We start from the raw sequence: 6,676 nt of genomic DNA, 5'->3' as shown, positions 1-6,676 counted from the left end.
TCCCATTCCCCTACATTTTTAATAGGACTTTGTTTTGTCATTATTTTCTATTTTAACCAAGTTTTTTAAAAGTGCAATTGAATTTACTTCTTTAAATTAAATAATAATCCTAGCTTGTTGGTAAGGCTCAGACTTTCTTTTATGTGAATCTTGGACATTTAATGTTTTTGTGTGACTCACTGGCTCATAAGTGTTATTTATTTATTTTTCTCCTATTACGTTATTTTTTTTTTTAAGTTGGCTTAAGGACTTTATATGTCTTGAACATAAATTTTTATGATATACTGGTTACTTTATTTTCTGGTTTTAAATTTTAACATTGCATTTATGATTTCTGATTTTGATGTCCTTAAATAAATCCTTTTTTATCTCCTTGTCATAAAACACTGTTTCACATTTAGGTCTTTAAGCCAGTCGAGTGAGTTTATTTTTGGTGAGTTTATTTATTCTTACTTTTTCCACATAGGAAATTAACATTCTTATTCAATGGTTCATAAATTCCCCTGTAACTAATAATGTCTCCTTTATCACAAACTAAGCTCCAGTTTCTATGGGCTCTATTTCTGGATTTGTTTTTGTTTTATTGATGTGTGTTTCTATCCTCATCATACACCCCCTTTCCGGAGACTGTGAGATAAAACCCGGAGCCTTCCTGCCTCCACTCGTTCCATCTCATTCCTCACTTTCGTGCACACATATCTAGAAAAAGCTTTCCAAGAATCGTTGCTCCCCGGCTATCTGCTGTGTACCAGGCAGCACACTACCTTCTGCGTGCTCTCCACCCACCCTAACAATTCTAATGAGATAATCCCCATTTTTCCAGTCAGGCCCCTGAGGCTCAGGAGTTGAGTAATTTGCCTGTGTTCCACAGCCAGGAAAAGATAACATGGGGCTCCTCCAGTCCAGTCCTGTCCATCTTAGAGTGTTGGTAGCATTCCATTTGATTTTCTAGCCTGGTAAAATTAATCTTTCCCTCCGGAGTTGTCATAGGGACCATGCACTTGACACAAACCTAACCTGTAACAGGTGCTTCATAAGCATCAGCTAACAGGAAGCAGCGGCAGGAAGTGCTGGTTAAAATTTAAAAGAAAACCACCGAACATCAAATTTTACCAAATCTACTTACACTGCCTTTTAAACTGAGAACGGGTGGAAGAAATCATCTTTAAACAGCCTCCTCTTCACTCTGCTTCCCAGGAGCAAAGGGAAGACCACAAGAGGATGTGTCTAAGGACAAGGAACCCTTTGAAACCTCCTTTATCTCATGCCAAACCTGGGAGGCTGCAGTGCTTTGAAGCTCTGCACTTGCCCAGCAAACCTGACTAATAAACGGCTATCACAAGGCAAATCTGCTGGCACCCGGAGCTGGAAGGGGCGTCCTGCTCCCTGTGTGGGTTGCCTCTCTATCCCTTTAGTGACTGCCATGGCAACAAGGCAACTGGAGGCCTTGCTCTGAAGAGGAAGGTGAAACATCACAGCCTTTCCAGGCAGCTCTCTAGCTAATGGGAACCACATTGATGACGGAGGCTGGTGAGCTTGAACACTGCAGCACCCACATGCAGTCTGCCTTCTACACTGGAAGACTGATCACATACACACAGCAATACACACACAGACACAGACACAGACACACACACACACACACACACACACACACACACACGCTCGCACTCACATGCACAACACTCGGGCATGCGCATACACACACATTGTCATCATCCATCCTTACTCTGTTACAGAAGCAGCAGGCGGTGTGCTGTGGTTATTGGCTTTCTCTGACCTCTCCATGCACATCTGCACTTTGTCATTGACAGCTCCACCAGGGCCCCAGGGTGCTCTGCAGGGGTCAGAATAACAAAAAGACATCACTTGGAAGGACAGCACACACTCTGCCTTGCTTGACTTGGAAATTCTTTCTGAGTCATGTAAGAAGCAATATATTGAGTTCTAGAAGAGGTGAAAATGACATCAGGTTAGGAAAGAGAGCCCCAAAAGGGCCAAGCCTGTTTTCCCCCACTGGGGCCTGGCTGGGAGCATTTGAGGCGGCTGCTGACAGCCAGAGGATTCTTTTGAAGGTGGCTGATTTGTGAAGGGTAGAACTCTTTCTCTATAGTGTACACTTTCCCCCAAACCGAGTAGGAACCCTGGGCCCTATATCCTTTCCATATGGTTAAGAGGAAAGAATAACATTCAGCTTCTGTTGAAGATTACAGAGGTTTGAAAGAGAATGAGTTCTTTGGAGGGGGCCAAGAGGACCCTCACTCCTGGCATGCTAACATGGTAGCAGTTTTCTTTTTCCACACCAAACATATGAGGCCATGGACACACCCAGGCTTAGGCCAATTCTAGAAAGTAACAGCTGTGCCCTTTCTCCTTCATTGCTGAGCGCTGCCAGGGTGCAGTAAGTTACAGTAAAAGATTAGAAGGGGAATTCACTCATGATGGCCATGCAATCACTTCTCACCGATAATTGTGATGAGCTGCGTGTCCAGTGGAGTTATACAGAAGCTGGAGGCTGTACTTCTAGCCCTCATCCTGACCCTTGCGTGGTGACTTCTGGTTACTTTCTTTATTGCAGTGGCAAAATGTCTGACACAAATCAATTCTGCAAAGAAGGGTTGATTTGGGACCCTATTTTGAGACTGCACTCCATCATGGAGGGGAAGGCAGGCTGGCCAGAGCTGCTTTAGCTGTGGGGCGAGCAACTGGTCACATTGTTCCACAGTCAGGAAGCAGAGAGAGATGATGCTGGTGCTCAGCAGGCTGGAGAAGATGTTGGTATCAGGCAGGCCATCCTCCCATTCAGTCAGGGCCCCCCGGCTCCCGGAACTGTGCTGTCTACACTCAGGACACTTCCTCCCCCTTAAGTTAAAGCTCCTGGAAATACCTTCACAGATGACCCCGAGAGATCTCTCAGCTGTGTCTCTCAAGTTCAGCCAAGTGGAGAATCAATTGATCTTTGGAGAAGGGTGAGGTTGGACTGGTAGCCTCATGGGTAGACTAACACTCTCCAGGGCCAGATAGGTATGTATTACTGGGAATTCACTGGGAAGGAAATGTAACAGAAGTTCTGACAATCCTTGCTGGAAGTTTCCATTTATTTCTTATCCTTTCAGTACCAAACATCTTCCTCTCCATCCTCAGGGAAAGAAGGGATAATTATGCACACATGGTATGAAGGACCAGAGTAGACAAGGAGTCTCTTAGCAGAATGAACCAATCAAGTGAGGCTATGGGATGTAAGCCAGGAAGGTGAGGTGAGAATGTTGTAAGTGGCAACTCTGATTGCACTGATGCATAAATTTCTAATATTAGCATAATAATAATAATAATAATAATAATAATAAAACCTATTGCTTTTCTCCCGCACAAAAGCAATGTATTAAAACCAGTTTTCATTAGGGGCCTTGATGAGAGGAGATTTTCTGACCCTTTCTGAAGTTTTTTTTTTTAATGATAGCAGGATGAAGGTGGGACATAAAGTAAAGGGACTTAGCAGTTAACAGATGTGAGAGGAGTTCCTGAAGAAGGAACAAAAATCAGGCTCAGGATCCCAAAAAACAGACTTCATGTGTCTTCCCATTTTGACAAGGGTCAGCCTGCCATGGGAAAGGCCCTGCTGGCCAAAAGTGAGGCCCACTAAAGAAATAAAAAATAAGGGACCTAAATGCATGCCTTTAATCCCAGGCAGAAGCAGGTAGATCTCTGTGAGTCTGAGGCCAGCCTTATTTACCTATAAATTCCAGGCCAGTCAGAGCTACACAGTGAGACCAAGTCTCAAAAAAATAAGAAAGATCCTGCTGCTATCACTGGTAGTTTCCAGTTCCTGGAGGCCTCAGGCCTTCAGTGAGCAGATGTTGAGGCAGTCAGCATTCTAAGCCAGTAGAAAAGGATGCTGTAAGTGACGCACAGTGAAACCTCAAACCACACCACTCTGTGTAGAAAAATTTCTGGGGGACAAACTGCCAGGCTGTCTCACAGAGCAGAGATCAGCAGTTCATTGGGAAAGCAAACAGGTTTCATGTGACGGTCGGCAGTATGTGTGTGTGTGTGTGTGTGTGTATGTGTTGGAGGGGTGTCTTTGATGCATGCTGTTCAGGAAAATTGGGAGCTAAATTACTTTTGTCTGAGATAGCTGGGGCCTGGGAAGAGAAGTGTCTTTACTGACAAACAGAAACCTGAAGTACTAGGTATATTAATTAGGATTACTATTGGTATGAGAAAGCAGCACTATGACCAAAAAGCAAAGGGAGAAAGGCTTTATTTCACTTATGCTTCCACATCTTAGTCCATCATTGAAAAATGTCAGAATAGGAACTCAAACAGGACAGGAGCTGATAACAGAGGCCATGGAGGGGTGCTGCTTACTGGCTTGCTCACTATGACTTGCTCAGCCTGTTTCCTTCCTTTCCTCCTTCCTTCCTTCCTTCCTTCCTTCCTTCCTTCCTTCCAATCCTAAACTTTTAATTAATTAATTAATTTTACATCTAGACTTTACCTTCCTCTTCTCCTTTCCGTTCCTCCCTCTCAACTCACCTCCCTGCCATCCTCCCATCCTCCCTTTCTCTTCAGAAGAGGCTCAGAAAAAGGGAGGCCTCCCATGAATATCAACTTATCTTGGCATATCAAGTAGGAAAAAGCACATCTTTTATTGTGGCTAGAAGAGGCAGACCAGTTAAGGGAAAGGGATCCAAAGGCAGGCAACAGAGTAAGATGCAGCTCCAGCTCCCACTGTTAGAAGCACGAGGACTGAGCTGAACCACATACGTGCTACACCACATATGTGTTACATATGTGCAGAGGGCCTAGGTCCATCTCAAGTATGTTCTCTATTTGGTGGTTAAGTCTTTGTGGGCCCCTGTGGGCTGGGTTAGTTGGTTCTGTTTGCTTTTTTGTGGTGTCTTTGACCTTTCTGGCTCCTTCAATCCTTTGTCCCCCTCTTCCATGGAATTTTCCGAGCTTTGCCTAATGTTTGGCTGTGGGTCTCTGCATCTGTTTTCATCAGTTGCTGGGTGAAGCCTCGCAGATGACAGTTAAGCTTGGTGCCTGTCTGGAAATGTAGCAGAGCATCATTAATAGTGTCTGGGTGGGCTCTCTCTCATGGCATGGGTCTCAAGCTGGGTTAGTCATTGCTTGGCCAATCCTTCAATTTCTGCTCCATCTTTACCCCTGCATATCTTGTTGGAAGGATAAATTGTGGGTCTATGGTTTTGTGGCTGGGTTGGTGTACCAGTCCCTCAGTTGGAAGTCTTCCCTGGATATAGGCAATGGACATTTCAGATTCCATATCTCTCCTTGCTAGGTTTCCTGGGAGTTTCCATTGAGCTAGGTTTCTAGCTTATCCCTGACTTTTTAACTTGAAGCACTTGCAGGCCTAATTAGAATTTAGGATTTTTTTCTTTTCTTTTATTTATTCATTTTTACATCCCTATTGAAGCCACCTCCCTTCTCTTCTCCCAGTCCTGCTCTCTCACCCTCTTCCCCCTTTCCTCCCTCCTCTTCTCCTCAGAAAAGGGAAGCCACCCCAACCCACCCCAGGACATCAAGCTGCACCAGGATTAAGCAGATCCCCTTCCATTGAGGCCCAACAAGGCAGCCCAGCTAGGGGAAAATGATCCAAAAGCAGGCAACAGAGCACATGCCAGAGACAGCTCCTGTTCTAATTGCTAGGTGACCTTCAAAAGACCAAGCTGCAGGGGCATAGGAAAAGAAGAGAGAGGAAAGGTGGGATTGGGAAGGTATGGGGTAGGAGGCTACAGCTGGGATACAAAGCAAATAAACTGTAATTAATAAAAATAAAATAAAAACTTAAAAAAGACCAAGCTGCCCATCAGCTACATATATGTATGGGATCGAGGAACAGTCAACACATACTCTTTGGTGAGTCTCTGTGAGTCCCCATGGTCCTCTGTTAGTTGACTCTGTTGGTCTTCTTGTGGCGCTCTTGCCCCCTCCAGGTCCCTCTATCCTTCCCCAAGTCTTCCACTAGACTCCCCGAGCTCCGCTTAATGTTTGGCTGTGGGTCTCTGCATCTGTTTTGATCACTGCTGAGTGGAGCCTCTCAGAGGACAGTTATGCTAGGCTCCTGTCTGCAAGCAGAGTAAAGTATTGTTAATAGTGTCAGGGATAGGCTCTCTCCTTTGGGGTTGGTCTCAAGTTGGGCCTGTCATTGTTTAGCCCTTCCTCCAGTCTCTGCTCTGTCTTTATCTCTGCACACCTTGTTGGCAGAATAAACTTTGGGTCAAAGGTTTTCTGGATACTCCCTCCACTGGAAGTCCTACCTGGGTATAGGAGGTGTCCACTTCAGTCTCCATCTCCTCTGCTGATACAAGTCGTAGCTAGGGTCACCCCCATATCCTCCCAGGCATTTACCTCATAGCGCCTCTCCAGCTTGTCCCAGAAATGCCCCACATTGATTCCCTCCTCTCTCCCAGCCTTCTCACCTCCCACTCCCGCTCTGCCCTCACCTGATCCCTACCCTCCTTTCCCTTCCCACCCCTCTCCCACCCAATTCTCTCTCTTTATCCACTTCCAATGTCTGTTTTATTTCCTCTTCTCAATGAGATTCAAGTGTCCCCTCTTGAGCCCTTCTTGTTGCTTAGCTTCTTTGGGTCTGTGAACAGTTTTCCTGTACTAATGACTAATATCCACTTACAAGTGAGTACATACCATGTAT

The 6,676-nt window shown here is 45.2% G+C and overlaps 1 long non-coding RNA gene across 1 annotated transcript; it reads right to left on the bottom strand.

The window, feature by feature from the left end:
• Positions 1–4,294: 4,294 nt before the first annotated feature.
• On the bottom strand, positions 4,295–6,416 carry LOC132648508 (uncharacterized). The gene is made up of 3 exons (XR_009586897.1): positions 6,282–6,416; positions 5,875–6,089; positions 4,295–5,050 (listed from the first exon to the last, which is right to left on the bottom strand). It is a non-coding gene; the product is annotated as an uncharacterized LOC132648508 (long non-coding RNA).
• Between the last annotated feature and the right edge of the window lie 260 nt (positions 6,417–6,676).

The sequence above is a fragment of the Meriones unguiculatus genome, chromosome 1 (genome assembly GCF_030254825.1).
Source record: "Meriones unguiculatus strain TT.TT164.6M chromosome 1, Bangor_MerUng_6.1, whole genome shotgun sequence".
Taxonomy (NCBI): domain Eukaryota; kingdom Metazoa; phylum Chordata; class Mammalia; order Rodentia; family Muridae; genus Meriones; species Meriones unguiculatus.
Note: the sequence above shows the minus strand (reverse complement) of the source record. Positions and strands in the feature narration are given on the sequence as shown.